The sequence below is a fragment of the Chiloscyllium plagiosum genome, unplaced genomic scaffold (genome assembly GCF_037043375.1).
Source record: "Chiloscyllium plagiosum isolate Xiang-an unplaced genomic scaffold, Cpla_swu_hap1 HiC_scaffold_26, whole genome shotgun sequence".
In the NCBI taxonomy this organism is placed as follows: domain Eukaryota; kingdom Metazoa; phylum Chordata; class Chondrichthyes; order Orectolobiformes; family Hemiscylliidae; genus Chiloscyllium; species Chiloscyllium plagiosum.
In genome coordinates this window covers 11,672,173-11,698,416 of record NW_028270164.1, presented here as the reverse complement: position 1 = coordinate 11,698,416, position 26,244 = coordinate 11,672,173, and the positions used below count along the sequence as shown (strand labels likewise).

Below are 26,244 nucleotides of genomic sequence, written 5' to 3'. Positions count from 1 at the left end.
GGGAGCATTTGAGGCAGGTGTTGCAGGTCAGAATCGAAAAAGTGGTGCTGGAAAAGCACAGCCAGTCAGACAGCACCCGAGGAGCAGGAGAGTCGATGTTTTGGGCATAAGCCCTACATTAGGATTATGAGGAGCTTATGCCCCAAAATGTCGACTCTCCTGCTCCTCGGATGCTGCCTGACCTGCTGTGCTTTTCCTGCTCCACACTCTCGACTCTGACCTCCAGCATCTGCAGTCCTCACTTTCTCCCAGTTGCAGGTCAAAACACAATCATTCAAAATAACATAGAAATTCCATCATTCAAAAGTGCGGTGACACGTCTTATCTTGGGACGACTTCAAAGGGCAACTATACAACCCACCTTGACAGGATGTTATAGGATGAAGCAAGTTTGCTACAAGGTTTGCAATATAAAACAGCACCAAAACAGAAGAAGATGTTCCTTAACTGATTACAGCTTTCTGTTTTTATTTCTGCATTTTCTAGGTGTGGCCATGGCAAGGTGAGGGGGTGTAGCTAATTCCTACATGAGTAAGGAATTTGCCAAAGGATAGGGATGGGATCAACTCAAAGAGAGAGCTGAAACAAAAAAAAAATTGAAGATTTTTTTAAGTCACAAAGTTTACAGTTGAATTCCTGAGGAACGCTACAGTTGGGACACCGAATGGAAGAGATGATCTTTTGGGGGAAGTTTTCGGAGGCTTGTTTGGGATGGAAAGGGGCTTCTTTCATCACTATCCTCACAGTTGCTTGAAAGAAAATCCTGCTCTCTTCACCCGGTCTGCCCGAGGTGTGCCAAATCAACATGCTTGGTTCCCCCCAGCTCCCCCCCCCCCCCCCCCCCCCCCACCCCATCCCTAATGTGACCAAGCAACAGGAAGCGCGCTGTCACCTATTTGAGGGCAAAGAGGAATGGATAACAACAGAAATGGCTGGAGAAACTCAGCAGGTCTGGGAGCATCTGTGAAGTCCAGCGACCCTTGTTCAGAACCAATCTGGACTCAAAACGTTAACTCTGTTTTTGTCTCCACAGATGCTGCCAGATCTGCTGAGTTTCTCCAGGCATTATCCAGTAATTTCTGTGCTTGTTTCAGATCTTCAGCATTTGTGGTTCTTTGTTTCATTTGAGGGATGGGCAATAATTGGTATCCTTAGCGTCAGCACCATATCCTAAAAATCAGCAATTTTTAAATTACACACTCATTCCTGAATTAAATGTCACATTGTCCTGTGGGAAACACCTTGGCACAAAAAAAAACCTGGGTGTGTACTGCAGGTAATGCTAATTGTAGTCTGAGAGTTTGAAAGGGTTAATGTCTTGAACAGCGTAAACAACACATCTGTGACGATGTAAGAGATTGCATGAGAGAGGGAAAAAACATCAAAGAATCAATTTGGAGTTAGTCATGCTTCTATAACGTTACATGTAATATTTTAACGATTTATTGTTCAAACCTGTTAAAGGCTCCTAACGAGACAAACCAACCATACAACAAAATTGAAAATGTGTTGCTGGAAAAGCGCAGCAGGTCAGGCAGCATCCAAGGAGCAGGAGAATCGACGTTTCGGGCATGAGCCCTTCCTCATGCCCAAAACGTCGATTCTCCTGCTCCTTGGATGCTGCCAGACCTGCTGCGCTTTTCCAGCAACACATTTTCAGCTCTGATCTCCAGCATCTGCAGTCCTCACTTTCTCACACAACAAAATTGGTCTTCAACAGAAGGTGGCTTCTTCAGATGCAATGGGAGAAGATTAAATCCATTCCGTGTTGCACCTAAAACTGAAGCCAGTACTAAATGTTCCTCAGTGTAGAAGCATATTTTCCTTCTACCTTCTTCACTAGAATGGACAAAAAAAGAGATGATTTTTAATTGCCTTGCTTACAAAGACCTCTAGTTGAACCGGTACTGTAATCAGAACCACATGGGATTCCACCTACTCCGAGGTGCAGAGAGTCCATGTATAAATACAACAAGCAGCCTACGAGAAGCCTCCAAGTTGCAGTTCAGTCCAGCATGACAGCCTCTGCCCTGAATTGATGATACTTCAATCAGGAACCAGGGGTCATTCCTTAAAAACCAGGAACCTCCAACTTAAAACTGTTGAGGTATTTTCCCTAGGATAGAGGAGTCCAGAACTAGAAGCCATAGGTTTAGAGTGAGAGGGGAACAATTTAAAAGGGACCTAAGGGGCAACCTTTTCATGCAGGCGGTGGTGCGTGTATAAAATGAGCTGCCAGAGGATGTGTTGGAGGCGGGTACAATTACAACATTGAAAAGACATCTGGATGGAGACATGAATAGGAAAGGTTTAGAAGGATATGGGCCAAATGCTGGCAAATGGGACTAGGTTAATTTAGGATATCTGGTTGGCATGGACGAGTTGGACTGAAAGATCTGTTTCCGTGCTGTACATCTCTATAACTCTATGAGGTGAATTTAATCTCTCACTGAGTCTTTGGAACTCCATGAAATAAATGGTGGAAGGAAAGACCTTGAATATTTTAAGAGACAAAAGAAAGTCTACAGATGCTGCAAAAATATTGAATTTTTTAAGGCAGAGATAGATAGATTCTTGTTAAGTGAGCGGGGGAGGGCAAAGGGTTATCAGGAGGAGGCGGGAATGAGGATTTGGGTTTAGTCAGATCAGCCATGACCTTATTCAATAGCAGAGCAGGTTTCAAGGGCAGAATGGTTTATTTCTACTTCTAATTCGCATGTTCATGAGATCCAAAGCCAAAGGGATGGTAACTCATAAGGCATTGGAGGTGTCTTCATAAACTGACCACTTTTCTCTCAGTGGCTTCTTGACTCCACAACAGATCTCATCGCACAGCTCCATCTCAGACTTACAATCCAATCGAACGTAGCCTAGCCGGGTGATAGGGGAGGAATTTTAAAAAGATACAATATTCTCCTGAGCCTTTTGACCACAAAATGCACCGTGATGTATATCCTGATTATTACTGCTTTTTCTGCAGGGGATCATATTTCACCAAAATATTGCACTGTTTTCCCCTTTCCCTTATCCCCTGATATCTCAGATTTGGAGCTCTGTGTATCCTCAGGCTGCCATCCCCAAAACTATAGTCTCTACTTATCGGATTTCTACTTTTAACTTGCTTTTTTATCCTTTGGTTTTCAACCTTGTTGGTATTCTACAACATAATTATTTAATCATCTATTCTAATCATTTCAAGAGAAAATATTTTGTGAATTAGAGAAAGTTCTGGATTCCCCAGTGTCAATTTATTTGTGACTATCTCTGTGTAACTAGGGGGGGGTATCTTATCAAGATGGTTGGGGAGATTTTGGCTACTCTCCGATGATCTGGTGAGAGACCAGCATTCCCTGTTTTCGGAAAAGCCAGTGGATCAGGCAGCTGACAGGAGGCCAAGAGCTGGTCTTTCCCGCAATCAGGACCCTAAGGTGAGGGAATTCCCGCCTACTAAGAGGTGCTGGCTAATCAGCATCAGACAACTCTCTTGCTCAGCAGCATCATTGGTAGGCAGTGGCTGCTGCTTGAAAGACACCCACTGGAGGCTGATGTAAGTGATGGTGGGAGGCATTTCGAGGGGGCGGAGTCGCAGATGAGGTAGGTTGAAGCTGGGGGGAGTCAAGTGAATGTAACGGGGGAGAGTCAGCAACAAGGGCAAGGGAATTGCTCTCAACAGGCAACATCTCCACAAACACTTTTTCCACTGATGGGTCCCTCAATCAGCCTCAACTGAATATTTCCAAGTGAGGAACAGCTATGAACATGGGATGGATCACGAGCAATCAGCACAGGTTTCCTTATCTGACACTCCCCTGCTACACTCACGTTATTCCCCCCAGGTTCAAACCACCTCCCCTGCAACTCCGCCCCCTCAACGGATCACGAGCAATTAGCACAGGTTCCCTTACCATGTTCCCCATGTCTGGTGACAGATCTATGTAAGTGCTTACATTGGTCAGGGATAGGGGTGGTTGAAGTCTAACCAAAGAGTTAGGGAGTCTAACCAAAGGCATTCCTGCATTGGACTGAATCCGGCTAGAGGCAGGAATGTGGCAGATTCCAGATTCCGACCTGCAACAATCCAACCTGATTATATCTAATCTACCCATGAGGGATGAATTATAATCTCGCTATAAAATGTTAGTAGCATGGAAAAGGCCCTCTCATGTTTCTCTTCCTTCCTCCTTCACCAAATTGTTTTATTCCCTGAAGCCTAATGGCGAAGGATAGAACTACAGCCAATCTTTCCAGAATTTTCTAAGCTTTTAGTTTTGGAGGTACACAAAAGTACAAACATACACCTCCTCAACCCCATCATTACAGTTTCAGTCTGTTCCTATTTGTAGCAGCACAATTAAATCCTCACTGAATACTCAGAATACTCTCCAGTTGCCTGGATAAGTGCAGCTCCAACTATACTGAAGAAGCTCAACAGCCCATGTCAAAGCAACCCATGTCAAGGGCACTCCATTGAACATTTTTAACAGTTACCCCTTCATCACTGATACACAGTGGCAGTTGCGTGTATCATCTACAAGAGGCACTGTATTAAATCACCAAGGCTCCTTTGACAGCAACTTCCAAACCAATAATCTCAACCATCTCAAAGGGTAAGATACATGGGAAGACCGTCTCAAGATTCCCTCCAAACCACTCACAATCCTGACATGGAAATATATCACCACGTCTTCAGTGGTGATCCCTCCCTAACAACACAGTGGGTGGAGCTAAACACAACTGCATCAGTTCAAAAGGGCAGCTCACCACCACTTTTTCCTTTGCAATTAGAGGAAAAAATGTTGGCCCAGCCAGTGATGCACACATCCTACAAACCAATTAACATACAAGATCCTGAGGGGATTTGACCAGGTGGATGTTGAAAGGATGTTTTCACTATTGGAGAATCTAGAACTGGGGTCAGAGTTTCAGAATAAGAGTTCACCCATTTAAGATAGATATGAGGAAATAGTTTCCTTTCAGAGGGTTGAGAGTCTTTGTAAACCCCTTTCTCAAAAGACAGTGGATGCAGAACCTTGAAATATCTTCAAGGTAGAGGTAGGCAGATTCTTGATGACCGAGGGGATGCAAGATTTTTGGGATGTGCAACAATGTAGAGTAAAGGTTAAATTCTGATCAAAGTCATAGAGATGTACAGCATGGAAACAGATTCTTTGGTCCAACTTCGTCCATGCTGATCTCCTAACCTAATCTAATCCCTTTGCCAGCACTTGACCCATATCCCTCTAAACCCTTAGAACATAGAACATTACAGCGCAGTACAGGCCCTTCACCCTTGATATTGCACCGACCTGTGAAACCAATCTGAAGCCCATCTAACCTACACTATTCCATTATCATCCGTATGTTTATCCAATGACATTTAAATGTCCTTAAAGTTGGTGAATCTACTACTGTTGCAGACACGGCGATCCACGCCCCCTACTACTCTCTGATTAAAGAAACTACCTTCGTATTCATGTACCCATCCAGATGCGTGAAAAAGTTGCCCCTTAGGTCCCCTTTAAATCTTTCCCCTCTCATCCTAAACTGATTCCCTCTAATCCTGCACTACCCCCATCCCAGGGAAAATACCTTGTCAATTTATCCTATCCATTCCCCACATAATTTTATAAACCTCTACAAGGTCACCTCTCAGCCTCCGACACTCCAGGGAAAACAGCCCCAGCCTATACAGCCTCTCCTCGTAGCTCAAACCCTCCAACACTTGCAATATCCTCTTAAATCTTTTCTGAACACTTTCAGGTTTCAGATCAGAATTACACACAATATTCCTAAAGTGGCTGAATCAATGCCCTGTGCAGCCATAACATGACCTTCCAACCCCTGTACTCAGTCGTGATTTTATTGAGGGGGATAGCAGGCTCGAAGGGGCGAGTGGCCTGCTCTTGTTCCTTGTTCATATGTTCAAATGGCAGAACAAAGCCTCCATCCACAAAGTAATAAACACTTGAATAATATACAATTAATAAGCTTGTGATGCTGAGCTACATGCCCTGATTCTAATCGATCCAAACTCTGAGCATTGGTGAAGTGTGACCACTGGGATATTCCAAATTAAACTCAAACTTCTTGATAACTTTATTTGCTGGGTGGTTCTGCCCAACTTTATTTGTTTGATGTGGGTGGGATATTCAGGTCTAAGATGTGAAGCTGAGACAGTAACCCCATCAAACCCCAGTAACATCTTCGGAACACCATCAGATGCCCCTTGGTTTCCTTCCTAATCTGACTCTAGTACATATTCCCTGCCCTTTGTGGTCACTGGGTCAAAGCAGGAGTAACCTGTAGCAGCCAGAACCAATAACCTCGCAGGGCAATGAGGAATGGGCGATAAATGCCAGCCTTGCCAGCAACAGCCCTCATACCAAGAACCAAATTATTTCAAAGCTTTCACCCAGGACGTGCAGGAGATATATTTGATGAAATTCTTGCCGATGCTTGATAAGGATCTCATAGAAATAAATACAAGCTTGGATTGCCTTGACCAACTCGAGCTCCAGATGCTCAAGGCTGTGCTGATATCATCCACTTTTTGATGCTTATCCAACTGAAAGAAACTTTTAAGAGATACCATCTGCTGTAATGTTGTCTCTGTGAGCACACAGATACAAGGTTCCTGCCCACAATCAGTAATCCCTGCTCAATTGAGATCTACTTTAAACAAATCAGTTACTCGACGCCATTGTGATTCGGGACGGTTGCTCGTATTGCACTGATCAAATGGCCTTCGTTCTGAATAATTATGTAAAATTATGAAGTCGGAGACAGGGAGAGAGAGAGAGAGTGAGAGAGAGAGACAGACAGAGAGAGAGGGAGGGAGAAACGTTAGCCCTACATGCTTTAGTTACCTGCTGCATACATCCAAGATTTTCTGTTGGGTTGAGTTCTTTTTATCTAACTTTTATCTTGGGCGTTTTGTATTATGGACCAGGCTCTGTTCGAAACTATGTGACTGGCCCTTATCCTAAAGCCTGTTTGTTTTATATTAGGCAAGCTCTCTGAAACAGCTGTGTGCTGTAATCTGACAGAGGTTCAGGGCCTGGTTAATCACCTCAAGATGCATTCCATCTGCCTTTTGACTGACTCCACAGTTTGCAACACAGTCCAAGGTCGGCCAGGGAACCAGAGCAATCAGGACAAGCTCCGTTAACACTGACCAGTGAACAAGCACCCAATCCTCTGTAATGTTCTCTCAAGTCATCGCCTTTCTTATCTAATTCCCCAGCACTGGTTCAAGATCCCTCTGGTCTCCCTGTCAAAATCCATCCCTCAATCTACATAGAGATATTGCTGTTTGTAGGAGCTTGCTGTGCATGAATTGGCTTCTGTGTTTCTGACAGTGCAACAGCAGCTGCACTTCACAAGTAGCTCATTGGTTGTCAATGCTTTAGGATGTCCTGTGCTCATGAAAGGTGCTATAGAGATGAAAGTATTTCATTCTTTCTACGTTTACACAGTAAAAGAGATTGTGAAATCATGTCCATTGGTACTTTTCTCCAGAAAGTTAATGAAGGCAAGTGAACGAAAGCAGAAAGAAAGCTAATTAGACTATGACTCCTAATGTCTTCATGAATTTATGGCTTTGGAATAGTCAGAATTTACACAAGATGCCATATATATCATTTCTTTTCTATTGTCCTGTCAACCAGCCTGAAGACAGCCGAGGTTCCTTAGAACCCTGCGATCTACGAAGAATCCTTAGGAAGCTGTCCACGGTGTTAATATGGTGTTAATTGTATATTAGCTGTGGTTAACTGCATACAAGCAGTGGGCATTAACTAGGGATTCACTTGAGCCCCATGTGAACAGATTAAAACTGTGGCTGGGAGGTTACGACATATAAACTTGGAATGTAAAACTCTGGAAATAAATTATATAATTGGCTAAAGATTAGCTCTGTCAGTCCTGTCCTTTACCAACCAGCTTTCTGCAATAAAACAAAAGAGTCTGCCAAAACTGACGCAAAATTCCCGAAACCCAGAGTGCGAAGCTGTGAAATCAGTCATCACCAAGGCATGGTGACCCTTACATCCACAGATGGAAACCTCAACCCCTATTTCTCCAAGATGGCGGCAGAGTAGGGCTCCTCAGCCAGAGCTCCTCTACTCCGTCCATTTTTTTTCTCTTTTCACATTTTTTTTCCCTTTCTACTTAACTCCTGTGAGGTGTAACCCAACCGGGACCCATGCGAGTCCCAGCCTCGAGGTGAGCGGCAGTGAGGGGACTCCCGGCCTCGTGGTGGGCAGCAGTGAAGGGGATCCCAGCCTCGAGGTGAGCAGCAGTGAGAGGACTCCCGGCCTCGAGGTGAGGGACAGAGCAGGGACTCCTGGCCTCAAGGTGAGGGGCAGTGAGGGATCTCCTAGCCTCGCGGTGAGGGACAGAGTGGGAACTCCCAGTCTCAAGCTGAGTGGCAGTACGGGGGACGCCCAGCCTCGAGGTGAGGGACAGAGTGGGGACTCCCAGCCTTGAGGTGAGAGGCAGTGCAGGGGACTCCCAGCCGAGGTGAGGGGCAGTACAGGGACTCCCAGGCTCAAGGTGAAGGGCAGTACAGGGACTCTCAGGCTCGAGGTGAGGGGTAGTGAGGGGTCTCACAGCCTCGAGTTGAGTGACAGTGCAGGGATTCCCGGCCTCAAGGTGAGGGACAGAGTGGACTCCCAGCTTTGAGGTGAGGGGCAATACAGGGACTCCCAGCCTCGAGGTGAGTGACAGTGCGGGGATTCCCGGCCTCGAGGTGAGGGACAGAGTGGACTCCCAGCCTCGAGGTGAGGGGCAGTGAGGAGACTCCCAGCCTCGAGGTGAGGGGCAGTGCAGGGGACTCCCAGGCTTGAGGTGAGGGGCAGTACAGGGACTCCCAGCCTCGAGGTGAGTGACAGTGCGGGGATTCCCGGCCTCGAGGTGAGGGACAGAGTGGACTCCCAGCCTCGAGGTGAGGGGCAGTGAGGGGACTCCCAGCCTCGAGGTGAGGGACAGAGTTGACTCCCAGCCTCGAGGTGAGGGGCAGTGATGGGGCTCCCAGCCTGGAGGTGAGTGGCAGTGCAGAGACTCCCAGCCTTGAGGTGAGGGGGTGTGAGGGGACCCCCGGCCTCGAGGTGAGTGACAGAGTGGACTCCCAGCCTCGAGGTGAGGGGCAGAGTGGGGACTCCCAGCCTCAAGGTGAGGGGCAGTGCATGGACTCCTGGCCTCGAGGTGAGGGGCAGTGCAGGGACTCCCAGTCTCAAGGTGAGGGGCAGTGAGGGGACTCGCAGCCTCGAGGTGAGGGGCAGTGTGGGGACTCCCAGCCTTGAGGTGAGGGGGAGTGAGGGGACTCCCAGCCTCAAGGTGAGGGGCAGTATGGGGACTCCCAGCCTCGAGGTGAGTGGCAGTGTGGGGACTCCCAGCCTCGAGGTGAGGGGGAGTGAGGGGACTCCCAGCCTCAAGGTGAGGGGGATGAGGAGACTCCCAGCCTCGAGGTGAGGGGGAGTGAGGGGACTCCCAGCCTCGAGGTGAGTGACAGTGCGAGTTTCCCAGCCTCGAGGTGAGGGGGAGTGAGGGGACTCCCAGCCTCAAGGTGAGGGACAGAGTAGGGACTCCCAGCCTCGAGGTGAGTGGCAGTGCAGACCGTTCTGCCTTAATTTTTTTCCTCTCTCTATCTCTGCTTTAGAAGGACTGTAATGCTGAACTTTTTATTTCCTTGCTTTCTTTTACTCATTTATACCTGACATCTTGTACCTAGGCACCATTATGTAGTGATTGTAATGGGGTCAGCCAGGTGGACCTCATGGAATATGAGATCCCAGATTGGGCCTGTTAATCTGGTCCAATCAGGGAGCTCTGGCTGACAGACAATAAACAGAAGTGTAGCACTGCCCTTTGTTGAGGAGGGCACTGATTGTCACATTTGTTGTTCTTCACTGTGTCCTACATCTGCACACACACATCACGGGTGCTTCCAAATAAACCTGTTGGACTACAATCTGGCATTGTGTGGTTTTTAACTTTGTCCATCCCAGTCCAACACCAGCACCTCCATATCACCTCCCACTTCCTCTAGCCATGGGCACCCACATGGGCCCCAGCTATGCCTGCCACTTCGTTGGAACTGTGGAACAGTCCATCTTCCGCAGCTACACTGGCGCCATCCCCCGCCTTTTCCTCCACTACATCGATGACTGTATCGGCGCTATCTCGTGCTCTCATGAGGAGGTTGAACAGTTCATCCACTTTACTAACACCTTCCATCCCGACCTCAAATTCACCTGGACCGTCTCAGACTCCTCCCTCCCCTTCCTAGACCTCTCCATTTCTATCTCGGGCGACCGAATCAACACAGACATTTACTACAAACCGACCGACTCCCACAGCTACCTAGACTACACCTCCTCCCACCCTGCCCCCTGTAAAAACGCCATCCCATATTCCCAATTCCTTCGCCTCCGCCGCATCTGCTCCCAGGAGGACCAGTTCCAATACCGAACAACCCAGATGGCCTCCTTCTTCAAGGACCGCAATTTCCCCTCAGACGTGGTCGACGATGCTCTCCACCGCATCTCCTCCACTTCCCGCTCCTCCGCCCTTGAATCCCACCCCTCCAATCGCCACCAGGGCAGAACCCCACTGGTCCTCACCTTCCACCCCACCAACCTCCATATACATCGTATCATCCAGCGTCATTTCTGCCACCTCCAAACAGACCCCACCACCAGGGATATATTTCCCTGCCCTCCCCCATCAGCATTCCGGAGAGACCACTCCCTCCGTGACTCCCTCGTCAGGTCCACACACCCCACCAACCCAACCTCCACTCCCGGCACCTTCCCCTGCAACCACAAGAAATGCAAAACTTGCGCCCACACCTCCCCCCTCACCTCCCTCCAAGGCCCCAATGGATCCTTCCATATCCGTCGCAAATTCACCTGCACCTCCACACTCATCATTTACTGTATCCGCTGCACCCGATGTGGTCTCCTCTACACTGGCGAGACAGGCCGCCTACTTGCGGAACGTTTCAGAGAACACCTCTGGGACACCCGCACCAACCAACCCAACCGCCCTGTGGCTGAATACTTTAACTCCCCCTCCCACTCCACCAAGACATGCAGGTTCTTGGTCTCCTCCATCGCCAGACCCTGGCCACACGATGCGTGGAGAAACCTTCCAACCACACGGGATGAATGTAGATTTCTCCAGCTTCCTCATTTCCCCTCCTTCCACCTTATCTCAGTCCCAACCCCCAGATTCAGCACCACCCTCTTGACCTGCAGTCTTCTTCCCGACCACTCCGCCCCCACCCCCTCTCCGGCCTATCACCCTCACCACCTTCCACCTATCATATTCCCAGCGCCCCTCCCCCAAACTCCCCCCTCCCCCCCACCTTTTACCTCAGCCTGCTTGGCACACCAGCCTCATTCCTGAAGAAGGGCTTATGCCCGAAACGTCGATTCTCCTGCTCCTTGGATGCTGCCTGGCTTGCAGCGCTTTTCCAACACCACACTTTTCACCTCCATATCATAGTTTACTTTCAGTCTCATTCAAACACTCGATCCTCCTTTGATAAGATGAGCTCAAACATACATCCAAAACAGTCAGTCACAGTCCATGGATGTATCAGTTGGAAGGTGGGCTACCATCTGACCACCAGGCCCAGCAAAAACACAGCCACATACACTGGGGACAGCCCTCTCCACCTCAGCAAGCAACTATCGCCTGCTGCCAACAATAGAGAAAGTTCTAACTTCCCGCCTTGTAGTTACGAGCAGAGAACTGGCCTTGGATCACACGCTATGGCAGAACAGTTAGCTTTTTCCCCCTCCTCCATTTGTCAATCAGGACTACTGCAGCCAAATAGCATGAGCCAGAACTTTCCAATGAGCCATTTCCAAAGGAGGTTGGACCTGGAACCCCAGAGTGAAATGCATTCAAACGCAGCCACAGGAATCTGGGTAGATGCACAATAGCAAATCATTTACAAGGCAATTCCTCCCACAGACGTAGCACTCTTCATCAAGAGGCAGCTAGTTAACTACTTCCCATTTCAAACATATCTTCTAAAGTCAATTTTGACTTTGGCTAACCGTTTATTTCCTTTTACTAACAACTGAAGCTTTGGTTTATCCATTGCCTGTTTTATTGGGTAACCATTTCCCATATCAAGTTTGGTGTCGAGAGTTACGTTTCCACTTTACTCTTTCGCCAGTTCCTGATGTGCAGGCTTTGGTTCATTGTCTCAGAGCTGATCCATGTCTGATTTCAGACTTCTCTGCTGGACATTATTTACAATGTTTTATTTGCCCTACAAAAATGTCACAAAGATTTGCTTAAGCATATGTCTTCTACTCTTGGACTCCTCCACCCTGTGGAAAATACCTTGGCTATTCACCCTCTCCATGCCCCTCATGATTTTAAAATCTTTAAAAGGTCACCCTTCAGCCTCTGACACTCCAGTGAAAACAGACTCAGCCTATTTAGTCTCTTCCTATAGCTCAGGCCCTCCAACCCTGCCAATATCCTTGGAAATCTTTTCTCAACCCTTCCAAATTTCCTAAGGCAGGGAGACCAAAATTGAACACGTATCCCAAGCTCAAGGGACAGTCTTGCCCTCCCTGCTATCACTATCTGCTGCATTCCAACCAAAACTACACACAATACTCCAGATCCAATCTCCACAAGACCCTGTATAACTGCAGTAATGATGTGCAGGTGCTGGTGTTGGCTGGGGTGGACAAAGTTAAAAATCACACAACACCAGGTTATTGTGCAACGTGTTTATTTAGAAAGTTTTGAGAAGATTTGTAGCTCAGGTTGAGGTTCTGGATCCAGGTTTGCTCGCTGGGCCGGAATATTCATTTTCAGATGTTTTGTCACCTTACTAGGTAACATCTTCAGTGAGCCTCTGGATGAAGCACTGGTGGTGTAGCCCGCTTTCTAACTATGTATTTGAGTTTCCTTGGTGTATGGTGATGTCATTTCCTGATCTTTTTCTCATGGGGTGGTAAATGGGATCCCACTCTCACTAGTATCCTTACATATGGATGAGGAAGGACACCACCTTCATCCTAGGACAAACCAAACAGAGACACTCATGGGAATTCCTAGAAGCATAGCATTCCAACCGGAACTCTATCAACAAACACATTGACTTAGATCCCACTTACCACCCCTGAGAAAAAGAACAGGAAATGACATCACCATACATATAAACAGAAAATGGGCTACGCCACCAGTGCTTCATCTGGAGGCTCACTGATGACGTTATCTAGTATAGTGACGAAACATCTGAAAATGAACCATCCCACTCAGCGAGCAAATCTACATCCAGGGTTTATTTAGAAGTACAAGCTTTCGGAGCTTCATCAGGTAGCTAGCACTCTGAAAGCTTCTACTTCCAAATAAATCTGTTGAACTTTTACCTGGTGTTGTGTGACTTCTAATTGCAGTAAGATATCTTACTTCTGAACTCAAATCCTCTTGCAATGAAGGCCATTTACCTTCCTGATAATTTCACAGATAATATTTGACCTGTTGAATATTTCCAGCACTCGATAAGCCATGATAAGTTGCTACGGGCATGTTTGTAACCCCAAAGTTCTTTCATTCATGTTCAGAGATCTGAAGCTGCATTTCCTGGAGTGGGCCACTGGGTGGCACTTGAAGGTCAATCCAATCCCACTGAAGTGAAACTTGATTTCAGTAAAGGAGGATCTTACTCCCGAGTGAGATTTTGTAAGAACACACAGGGTCACACGATTATCCATTAAAAAAACTCTCACTCCAGCCAGAGAGGAAGGCCCTCGTTAGTAGCATGTACATTAGACAGTGGGAGGCCATTTCACCCACTGAGTCCACTCCCATTCTTTGAACAAACAATTGAATAAATGCCATTCCCTAATCTTTACTAGCTCAGTTGGCTGGATGGCTGGGTTGTGATACCAACAGCACAGGTTCAATTCTCACACCGGCTGAGGTTACCATAAAGGATTCGCCTTTTTTAAACCTCACCAGAGGTTAAACAATCACCAGTCACCTCCCCCTAATGCAGAGAGCAGCCCCGTGGTCTGGTAAGACTATAGCTTGCTTTTACCTTTGAGCCTTTGATCTCATTTCCTGTTGAAAGTTACTGCTGCTCCCAGCCTTCCAGATTGTAGCAGCTCGTAGGTGGTTTAGTTGATCTTCCTTCACAGTTTCTGTGGCTGATACCTACAGGACTGTGAGGGATGTGCAATTCTCCTGTGAGTCTGTGTTTGCTGAAACATTTTGATGTTACACGCCGTTGCAATTAAGTGGAATCCACAAACAGCTGGAAATGGAATTCTAACTCTTTAACAACAACAGGCCGAACCACAGGAGGGTCGGTACTGAACAAACCCATGGCATCAAGTATAGAAAATCAGACCGGCATCTATACAGCAGTTATTCTATAAAATTCTTATGTTGGCAAGTGGGTTTTGCTGACAAGGCCCGCACTTGTTGTCCTTGAACAGAATGGCTTGCTGGGCCATTTCAGAGGGCAGTTAAGAGTCAATCTCATTGCTGTGGGTCTGGAGTCACATAGACTCATAGAGATGTACAGCACGGAAACAGACCCTTCTGTCCAACTCATCCACGCCGACCAGATATCCCAACCCAGTCTAGTCCCACCTGCCAGCACCCGGCCCATATCCCTCCAAACCCTTCCTATTCATATAACCATCAAGATGCCTTTTAAAAGTTGCAATTGTACCAGCCTCCACGGCTTCCTCTGGCAACCCATTTCATACACGTACCACCCTCTGTGTGAAAACATTGCCCCTTAGGTCTCTTTTATATCTTTCCTGTCTCACCCTAAACCTATGCCCTCTAGTTCTGGACTCCCCACCCCAGGGAAAAGACTTTGTCTATTTATCCTATCCATGCCCCTCATGATTTTATAAACCGCTATAGTTACCCCCTCAGCCCCTGACATTCTAGGGAAAACGGCCCCAGCCTATTCAACCTCTCCCTATAGCTCAATCCTCCAACCCTGGCAACATCCTTATAAATCTTTTATGAACTCTTTCAAGTTTCACAACATCTTTCCGATAGGAAGGAAACCAGAATTGCACGCAATATTCCAACAGTGGCCTAACCAATGTCCTGTACAGCTGTAATGTGATCTTCCAACTCCTGTACCCAATACTCTGACCAAGAAAGATTACTTTCTTGAAAGGACATCAGTAAAAACAGATGGGTTTTGACAACAACGAATGATAGTTGTCATGGTCACCATTATTGAGGCTGTTTTAAATTCCAGATTTACTAAACATATTTTAATTCAAACAGCTGCCCGTGATGGGATTTGGACACAACTCCCTGCAGCCTTAACCTGGGCTTATGCTCAACTGATCTGGTGACAGGGAGCCACAAACTGATGTAAAACAACGTGTGGGTCATCAGTGTCCCATACCACTCTGCGTCTCTGATACTCACTACCATACCACATCTGCCAGGGATGCTGTTGTCTTGATGTCTGGGAAGACTGTGGAGATGACTGAGTGGCGTGAAGCCTTTGGAACATGTTCACCCAGTGACAATTGGTATTAGAATTGTTAAACATGGATCCTTTCTGCCTCACAGACTTACTCTGCTCATACATGTATACGGGGTAGCTATAAGAGGACAGAACTGACAATGCAAACTCCAATACACCATAAATGGTGATAACCAGAAGATCCCGACTCAACAGTCCAGTTCTTGGGTTACGGGAGCCAACATAATTAATGCCATAGTAGGGAGAAATATCCTGTTGAAGGTAAAAGATGACAACACAATTATAGATTAAGGTGACACATCTCTCAGAATTTGTGATGGGCCTGAAAGTGCAGTTGTCAACAACAACCCGCATTTGCATGGTGCCTTCAACGCAGAAAAATATCCTGAGGTGCTTAATAGGGCCATTCACAAACAACCTTTGCCAACGAGGTACATGAGGAGATCTGAGGGCCGATCAGCAAACAGATAGGTTTGGAAGGGGGTGAGAAAGGAGAAAAGAGGCCGAGAGATTCGGGGAAGGCATTCTGGAGTTTAGTTTTCAGGCAGGTGAACATTGCTATGTAAATGCCTACATTTTTTGGCACAAGACCCATTACTGAGTGTATAACTGGATAAAACCTTGAATTTCTCCTCTTCACTGAGTGTCTGTTAGCCAGTGACTAACTGGAATAAACCGGAATCTCTCCCGTTCTCAGAGAGTCCCAAAGTTCCTCATTCAGGGGTCACAGGATAGTGCACTTTCAGTGCCACAGGAGATTTAGCTCAAATTAAACGCAGACTGAAGCTTCCCAGAAAACAAAAACGAGTTCACTGTCAAACAGCTGTATGTAAGCATGGCCCTGCCTGGACCTAATTCAGTGGCTGTGCAAGAGACAGACTTTAAATGGACATGGATACCAGGCGCAGTCACTCACTATCAGTGACAGAGGAGGACCACAGACTGGAGCGCAGCTTCCTGATATCAGTAACAAGTAAAACTATCAGACAGCTATGGTCAGGAATGTAAAACACACAAGGCATTCTCACACCCTGATCAAACTGTTCCCAAGGATGTGATTGTTCTAAAGAGGGTGCAGAAGAAATTCACCAGGATTTTACTGGGGCAAGAGTAATTCAGCTGTGAAGAGAGATTAGATAGGCTGAGGTTGTTTTTCTTTGAGCAGAGAATGCCTGAGATGGGTATCTGATTGAGGCGTACACAGTTCTGAGGGTAGATAGGGAGAAACTTCTGCCCCTTTGTATAGGGGTCAATAACCAGATGGCACAGTATTAAGGTAAGGAAGCAGAGCTTTAGAAGGAATTTGTGGAACAATGTTTTCACCCAGAGGGGTGTGACTATCTGGAACTCACTGCCTTGGTGGGAGGGATACAGAAATCCTCAAGACATTTAAGAATTATTTAAAAAAACAAATGAAGAATTATAGCAAACAAAGCTATGGGCTAAGTGCTGGAAAATGGGATTGGAATAGATGGATGTTCAATGACCAGCACGGTCACAATGGGCTGAAGGGTCCCTTTCTATGTGATTCTATTCTGCCCTCATCACAGTGCCCATGTCTCACCCTGGAACCTGGATTCTCAATCAGATTGTGATCTCACGTCCCCCTGGTCAGCAGGGTTCAGCATCCCAGGGTTTCCTGTTCCTCGACGCTAACCATGACATTTATAGGTAAGCGTTGCCAATGAGCAGTTTCAGCTCTGTACCAGTATCAAACCTACTGGGAAACCTTTGGTAAGAGTGAAGAGGGGCCACGATCAGATCATTACTCCTGGTTTGCATTGACTTTGATGGATAGTCAATGTAATTTGGAGCAATATTTAACTGGCAACCTTTTCCATAATCCCCATGTTTTACACAACAATCCCACCCACCCACCCACTCTAGCTCTGTTGGTGTCACTGTGACATGCAGAGATTGGTGAATTCATAGGGGGAGTCCTCATCTTTAATCTGTGCTCTTCCCCCTTGGTTATACAGCCAGGGACACTTATCACAGCCAAGGCAAATGGCCCAAGAGAAAATAATTAATTGGGAGTGGGGGACAAAGGGTGGAGGGATAACTGGGGAGAGGAGGGGAGTTAATGCAGTGAAGTTGGGGACTAAGTATGGGTGAGTGGAGCACCTGAACATAGGATGAGGGGTCTGAATGTGAGGGTGGGTGGGAAAATGGGGTCTGTCTGTGGGGGGGATGAATGTTGCGGGGGAGGGGACAACATGTTAGGGAGAAGGAGACTGAATGTTTGGAGAGGAAATTGAACATGGTGGGGAGGGGGCTAAATGTTGCCAGGGGAGTGGTGGTGAACACATAAGGGAACTGAATGAGGCTGGAGGGTGGGGATTGAAGGAGAAGAATAGAAAGAGCCCAGAGATAAAGGAGTGGAGGGAGAAATCAGAAGCATGTCTGAAAGAAGCAGCAGAGCATTGCAAAGGTGCGAATAGTCTACCTGCCTTACATGGTTTAAGGCAGTCTTCATAATTTTTTTATTATTATTCATTCAAATAATGTGGGCATCACTGGCTTGGCCAGCATTTATTGCCCATTCCTAATTACCCAGAGGGGAGTTAAGAGTCAACCACATTGCTATGGGGTCTGGAGTCACATGTAGACCAGACCAGGTAAGGATGGCAGTTTCCTCCCCTAAAGGGCATTAGTGAACCAGATGGGTTTTTTCCTAACAATGGATTCATGGTCATCATTAGACTACTAATTCCAAACTTTGTTTCTGATTAGGGTGGTCAGGGTGAATGATCAACATCACATCAACGATCTGGGTTGCGGTCCTGGACAAACCAGGATAGTGTGGACGCTGGGGACCCTGATGCGGAAACACACAATGACTCCAAGCCCAGAGCTCAGGCAATCAGACTGAGAAGAGCCTGAAGACAGAACAGATGCCCTTGTCCAGACAGTCAGTCCCACACTCTGAGTTTCAGCGACATTCTCACAACAAATCTCCCAGGGCAGCTCCTGTTCACTTAGTCAAAAAATAACGGCTCCACCCACCTCTCTTACTGTCTGCCTGTCATTTGTGACTTGTCTCATTATTGTTGCTATTGTGGTCACCAGACTGTGCAATAAATCTGTTGCCAAGTTCATGTTAAAAATTAATCAATCAGGAGATCTGTACAAATGGTATGTTTTATTGAAACGTGTAAGATTCTGAGGAAACTTGCCTTGCTCAGAATATATTAGATTAGATTAGATTCCCTACAGTATAGAAACAGGCCCTTTGGCCCAACAAGTCCACACCGAACCTCTGAAGAGTAACCCACCCAGACCCATTTCCCTCTGATTAATGCACCTAACACCATGTGCAATTTAGCATGGCCAATTCACCTGACCTGCACATCTTTGGACTGTGGGAGGAAAACTGAGCACCTGGAGGAAACCCATGCAGTCATGGGGCGAATGTGCAGACTCCACACAGACAGTCGCCCGAGGCTGGAATTGAACCTAGGACGCTGGGGCTGTGAGGCAGCAGTGCTAACCACTGAGCAACCATGCGTGGCATTATTCCTAAGCAAATTTAGCATGGCCAATTCACCTGACCCGCACACTTTGGACTATGGGAGGAAACCGGAGCACCCGGAGGAAACCCATGCAGACACGGGAAGAATGTGCAAACTCCACACAGACAGTCCCAAGGTGGGACTCAAACCTGGGTCCCTGGTGCTGTGAGGCAGCAGTGCTAACCACTAAGCGACTGTGCTGCCCGATGTTGGAACTGCCCTGCCATTACACTTTACCTTGTATCTGTTATCCTTGAACCTCCTCATATCGACTCAGCTAAATTCAAGATGGCGGCATTATTCCTAAGCAAAGTCCCAATATAGATTGCCCTGCTCAGTGCCACTCAATTCCTTGCTCAGCCTGGCTAGCATTTGTAAAAGATACCAAATGAGGAGACTACTGTATCAAAGTTAACTGGATGATCACACTGTAAGTGAATTGCATGTGGGAATACCATATTATAATGATCCTGCCAACAAAATATTGTTTGACCAAGGATATCACGAGAACTGGATGAAAATGTTCATAAGACAATAGCAGCTTCTTTAAAAAGGTACCTGAAAAGGACAGGATATTAGAACAGTGCACCATCTAATATTATCGATGCACAATGATGCTATTTAATAATTATGTCACATGATAGGAGTTCTGCATTATCTAAGTAAGAGACACAAACAATGAGAGTGCTATAGTTTTTGACTAAGAATGAATTTAATTAATCTGGATTTTTGCTTCTGTTTACACTGAGACCTGTTTTTTCTCCTCACGGTCCAGCTCTCTCCATCATTATTCGTTACTCATTCCTGGCCAATGTCTGACATTCTGCCTTGCCTAGGCTTCAAATCATCCAAATTCCCTCTGCCCGTGGCCTAACTCACACCCAACTATCCTTGGGCTCTCTCACCAAATTTAGCTCCTGGTGAAGCAATGCCTCGCTGTTACAATCCTCATCTTTCTTTTCAAACCCCTTCACAATCACACCATCACTAGTCTCTGTAACTCTCCCTAAACTGCTGAAATATCGGGACTCTTCTAATTCTGGCCCCTTTAGCATCCCTGCTTTTAATCACTCCATCTTTGGCTGCCGTTCATCAGTGACTGTGATTTTAAGCTTGAGAATTTTACTCCTGCACCTCTCCAACTCATGGCCTCCTCCTCCTCTGCGATGTTTCTTAAATGTAATGCTTTGATAAAACCTATGGCCACTTTGTGACTTCACTTTATGTGGCTCAGTGTCTAGTTACACTTTAAACCACTCCTTGGGGCATTTATTACATTAAAGGCACTATAAAATGCAAGCTGGTATTGATCGACTTATGAATGCGTGAACTCCTTACGCCCGTTACAAAACACTTGAGAAATGAAACATCATTATCCTGAGAGAATACAACCACCTGGTTCTGAAAGATACTCAGTATATCATTGGGATGAATATTCCAGACAAATGCAATGCAGCTCTGGGTGCTGCAGAATTGCAAAAACTGGAATCCAGAAAACAAAAACACTCATAAAATCATAGAGCCGGACAGTATGGATGTTTAATAACATCCTTCCTACAGCAGGGCAACCAGAATTGTATGCAGTACTCCATATGTGGCCTTACCAATGTCTTTTACAGCTGTGTCCCAACTCCTATACTTAATGCAGTGACCGATGAAGGCAGGAAATACCCATCGCCTCCTTCACTACCCTGTCTACCTGTGACACTACTTTCAAGGATTAATGGAGGTGAAATAACAGAAGTCTATTTAGTTTCCCATTCCTGCACAGTGCGGGTGTCAGCATTTGGGATAACTAGTTCCAATTTCAACTTGTTTTGCTAAGATTCTTCTTCAGATCTGTTCCTATCTAGGTCCTGCAAGCAACAGCTCAGTTGACTGTATGCCAGCCTGCCCAATGGCACCTCAACCTCACCCAGGTAACCAGACTTCCTTGTGAGCTCCTGCATCGAATGGGCAGGGAACGCTGTAATGGAGCCCATGTGTGCCGTTCACTGGACCAAAGTCAGGGGACTCACTGAACAACACATCAAAGCAGATGCTTCAGTCCTGGGCAGTTATAACATCACAAATACCAAGATCAGCTACCTGACTGTTCCAGATTTGGCAACTGCTTTTTCAACTCAGTCCAACATCACTAGTGGTTATACTTCCTAAACAAATAATTGCATCTATTTGGCACCTTTCATAAGCCCAAGATTTCTCAAACAGCTTTACACTTAAAAGTGATGAGTTCACTGTAGTTACTGTTGTATTATAGGATACGCGGCGACCAATTTGCACACAGCAATCTCCCACAAGCAACAATGTGATCATTCTTTTAGTGATGCTGATTGAAGGATAAATATTGGCACCCCCCACCACCCCTCCCTGATCCAGCATCTTCAACATTCGCGCTCTCCACCATCGACACACAGTTGGAAAAGGATATGCCATCTACGAACATCTGACTCATTGGGACTCACTCCATACCTCCATCCTATACCACGCAGAAGGTCAAGAGCAGCAGTAGCATGGGTATACCATCGCCTACAGGTTCTCCTCCAAGTCACCCAGCATCCTGACTTGGAACAATATCAGCGTTCCTCACTGACACAGGGTCAAAATCCTGGAACTCCTTTCCTAACAATGGGGTGGTGCGGTGGCACAGTGATTAGCACTGCTGCCTCACAGTGCCAGGGACCAGGGTTTGATTCCACTCTCGGGCAATTGTCTGTATGGAATTTGCACATTCTCCCCGTGTCTGCGTGGGTTTCCTCTGGGTGCTCCGGTTTCCTCCCACATTACAAAGATGTGCAGGTTAGGGTGGATTGGCCATGCCAAATTGCCCATAGTGTTCGGGGATGTGCAGGCTAGGTGGAATAGAGTCAAGATTAGAGTGGTGCTGGAAAAGCACAGCAGGTCAGGCAGCATCCAAGAAGCAGGAAAATCGACGTTTCGGGCAAAAGCCCTTCATCAGCCTGATGAAGGGCTTTTGCCCGAAACATCGATTCTCCTGCTCCTCGGATGCTGCCTGACCTGCTGTGCTTTTCCAGCACCACTCTAATCTTGACTCTAATCGCCAACATCTGCAGTACCCACCTCTGCCTAGGCTAGGTAGAATAGCCATGGGGAATGCTGGGATAGGATAGTGGGATGGGTCTAGGTGGGGGATGCTCCTCAGAGGGTTAGTGTAGACTCAATGGGCCAAATGGCTTGCCTCCACACTGTCGGAATTCTATAAGAGTGCTGTGTATGTATCTATTACTGCAGTGGTTCAAGAAGGTAGATCACTATCTTGTGTGGAGCAAGTAGCTTTAAACAATAAAATGTTGACCACTAACATTGATTGACCATAGACAGGGACACCCACGTCCTGTGAATGAATTTTATACAGAGAGCACAGAGAATAACTCCCCTGTTATTTTACAAAATTAGCACCGCGGCATATTTTGTGTCAGGCTAGCTGATGGCATGCTTAGAGACTTGGTTTAATATCTAATCATCTAAAAAATGGTACCTCTGACAGTGCAGCACTCCCTCAGCGCTGAAAGTACCAGCCCAGAGAGGCAAGTCCTGGAGCTTGGGAGTGAGAATTGAACCCCTGACCCGAGGAACCCCCCAATATCAAGAACCACTCGCTGAGCCACAACAAGAAAAAAAAAATGAAAACACGTTTTTAAACACAGAATGTCAAACTGGGAAAAAGAAATACAAGTTACCCCTAAAAAGAAGGCAGTAAGAAATGAGATAACAATGAAAATGAAAGCGAATTTGTTCGGAGGAAACATACAGCTTAGCTCCGTGCTCTCCTGCAGCCACAATGGGATAATGTGTTCACTTGACACAATTCCCAATGCTCAGCACCTGCACTCTCAGTAATAAACCTCACGGAGGCCACTCTTTCAGGTGTTTGAAAGCGGCTTCAGAACGATTCTGTGTTAGCCTTTCCCCTCTCAGCAACACATTTCGCTTTGCAAATGACAGAACCTCCCACCCCCCAAAAAACCCCATTTAGCTGCCAAAAGTTGGCTTTGAAGATCCCACACACACACACACACACACCTGCCGCCGCTGCTGCTCCTGAACTTGGTAATCTCACTCTCTCTCACACACACACACACACAGGAGAGGGAACACACCCCACACAAGCTGAATGAAACATAACAAAATGACACACCGTCAAAGCTCGCTGTACCCTCTGGAGTATCCCCTTCCCCAAATTGCTGTCGGCTGTGGTTTGCCGGAAAATGACTTATGGATGACCAGGAAAGCTACGCACCCGAGCGACAATTATCACAGTCTTGTCTTCTCTCTGTCTCTGTGCACGCAGCCCGCTGTGAAATCCGACACCTCAAGGTTTCTGCCCAGTGCGATCCTCTTCTGCTTTGTACCGAGAGGGGAAGGAGCAGATAATGTGACAGGCGATCTCTGTCTGCAAGACTTACGGCTGGTAATTACAGCGCTGTGTGATCCTGCCTGACGTAACCTATATTAGCCAGCTCAGCATCCCAACAACATCAAAACACTAAAGCTCAGCTCAGAGCAGAAGCTGTAATATCTACCAGCCCCAACCCCCTCCCCACTCAGTCCCTGAATCCCCACCCTGTTCATCCAAGGCCGCAGATTCCACAACAACTGATTGCAACTTGCATTCGTATAGCGCCCGGAGACCCCTTCAAATGAGTGTCACCAGCGAGGGGAAAAATGCCTTTGACTCCCACCCAGTACACAAAGAACAGGTGATATGGAGGGGACCAGAGATGCTGATGATTTCTTCACTGTTTTCTTCGTTTGTCTATAATACCTTGTAAACTCCTCCCCTACTGCCACCCATAAGAAACCCACAAGCATCCGCACCCCCACTGCTGGGGTTTGTCACCCCCCCCCCCCCTCCCCCCAAGACTGGAGTCACCTGTAATTAAACAGTGAGTTCAGGCTAATGCTGCAGGAAACTGAGAAATAAAAAGCAATACTCAAAATATATTCTGAATCCCTTTCAGCACCTTTGCTTAATGGCTGTACATGAGGGGGCTTATTATCACTAGAGCATTAATCCAGAGATCCAGGCAATATTTTCAGGACCTGGATTTGAATCCTCACAATGGTAAATGGTGGAATCTGAATTTTTTTTTCAATCTGAAATTAAGAGTCTACCAATTTTGTTGTCAGGAAAAAAATGCCCATCTGGTTCATTATTGTCATTTAGGGAAGGAAACTGTCATCTTTAACCTGGTCAGAGACCTACATGTGACTCCAGACCCACAGCAATGTGGTTGACGCTCAACTGCCCTCTGGGCAATTAGGGATGGGCAAGAAATGCAATAAGTAATAAACACTGAGCCGATGTTGCATACATCCCAGAACTCCACTGACCTGCTCCACAAGAAGGGATTTAGATTTGCACAGTCACTACAGTACAGGAAATTGTTTCAGTTAAACAATTATTGCAGCCTTTCCAGCATTATCCACATTCCAACAACACAATCCCTCTGCCCTGAATGTCATTATGCCCCTGAGGGAAGGAAATCTGCCATCCTTACTCAACCTATCTTAAATGTGACTCCTTCATAAGCAATGTCTCTGAAATGCCTAACACGCCTCTAAGTTCACAACTAATTAAGAATAGGTAACAAATGCTGGGCTTGCCAGCAATGCCTATAGCATAGGCAAGAATAAATCAACCCATCCTCATTCAACACCTGGAGGAATCTGGTTGTCAAGTGTATTGGAGATCATGAAAGGAACTACTCTTCTGGCACTGAACTGCTTTTGAAATGCATCCATTGTAATTTGTGGACTAAAGTGGTAGCCAATTTATACACAGCAAGCTTCAAAAACAGATATTGGACACGTGAGCAGCTCTTCACACTTCACTGTTGGTTGGGTGGTACAGCGGTTAGCATTGCTGCTGCACAGTGCTAAGGACCTGGGTTCAATTTCAGCCCTGGGTGACTGCCTGTGTGGAGTTTGCATAATCTCCCTTTGGCTGTGTGGGTTTCCTCCCACAGTCCAAAGATGTGCAGGTTAGATGGATCAGCCATTGGGACATGCAGGGTTATGGGCTGGGTCTGAGTGGGATGCTCTTCTGAGGGTAGGTGTGGACTTGATGGGCTGAATAGCCTAGTTGGGGATTCCATGATTAATATTCACTGGAGACATACACTCTCTCTGCCCTTCTTCAAAAAATGCCATGGGGTTTTTACATGAATTTAAACAAGTAGGGAGTGCCTTGGTTTAGTGTTCTGTCTGAAGCAAAGCACCACCCACAAGTTTGTATAAGGTGGTCTTTATACTAATGTCTAAATCTTATATTATAACAAGAAGGTTGGTTAGTATTAGCCACTCACTATATGAGCAGATTAGTAGGAATGTTGAATCGAACAGTGTATTGCCCCACTTGTGTGTGTTTAAAGGTGAAACACCATGGGTGGCACAGTGGTTAGCAATGCTGCCTCACAGCGCTAGAGACCCCAGTTCAATTCCCGCTTCAGGCGACTGACTGTGTGGAGTTTGCACATTCTCTCCGTGTCTGCGTGAGGTTCCTCTGGGTGCTCTGGTTTCCTCCCACAGTCCAAAGATGTGCAGGTCAGGTGAATTGGCCGTGCTAAACTGCCCGTAGTGTTAGGTGTATGAGTGGGTTGCGGGTCGGTGTGGACTTGTTGGGCCGAAGGGCCTGTTTCCACACTGTAGGTAATCTAATCTAAAGAGAGAACAGTTCAGCCACAGGTTGACTCTCAGATGGTGAAGGAGGAACAGTGGGAAATGGGAATATACCCTCTTGATACATTAGAGGGTCTGGGGGTTCTGTAAGTCCTGACACCAAAGGATGCTCCGAAAGTAGCCCAACGATTATTCAGTGGAGGATATTGTTTCACATTTGATCTTGTCCACATCCCTTCAAAGATGTTAACTTTGCATTGGCAGGTAAAGTATTTGAGCAAGGGTATTTATTTTAATTCTATATGTCAAAAAAAGTAGCGTGCTCATAGCCCTATACCAAAACAAAAAGAAAGTCACTTGTGCCCGACTTAATCCTGACATATATCACGAGGAAGTCACTGTTAAATTAATACAACTGAAACCTTATCCGTTCTGGGGCTGGAGACAGCAAAATAAATCACAAATATGATTCACCACCACATACAGAGTATTAAAATACACTTCAGTTGTGATGTTCAGGTTACAAGGACCGAGTTAGTAGATTGATTGCAGATTTGCATTAAAACTTAACTCCACAATGTAAAGTTCAGC

General features: G+C 46.5%; 1 protein-coding gene across 15 annotated transcripts in view; it reads right to left on the bottom strand.

Moving 5' to 3' along the window:
- Positions 1-26,244, bottom strand: part of plekha6 (pleckstrin homology domain containing A6) — a 341,146-nt gene that overhangs the window by 164,691 nt on the left and 150,211 nt on the right. The window contains exon 1 of one of the 15 annotated variants that reach the window (XM_043716436.2): positions 23,273-23,423. The exons of 13 other annotated variants lie outside the window; for them this stretch is intronic. The gene's annotated coding sequence lies outside the window, so the exon portion shown is untranslated. Of the gene's footprint in view, positions 1-23,170; positions 23,424-26,244 lie in introns of those variants that run through there. One more of the 15 variants, XM_043716438.2, reaches the window with a different exon arrangement.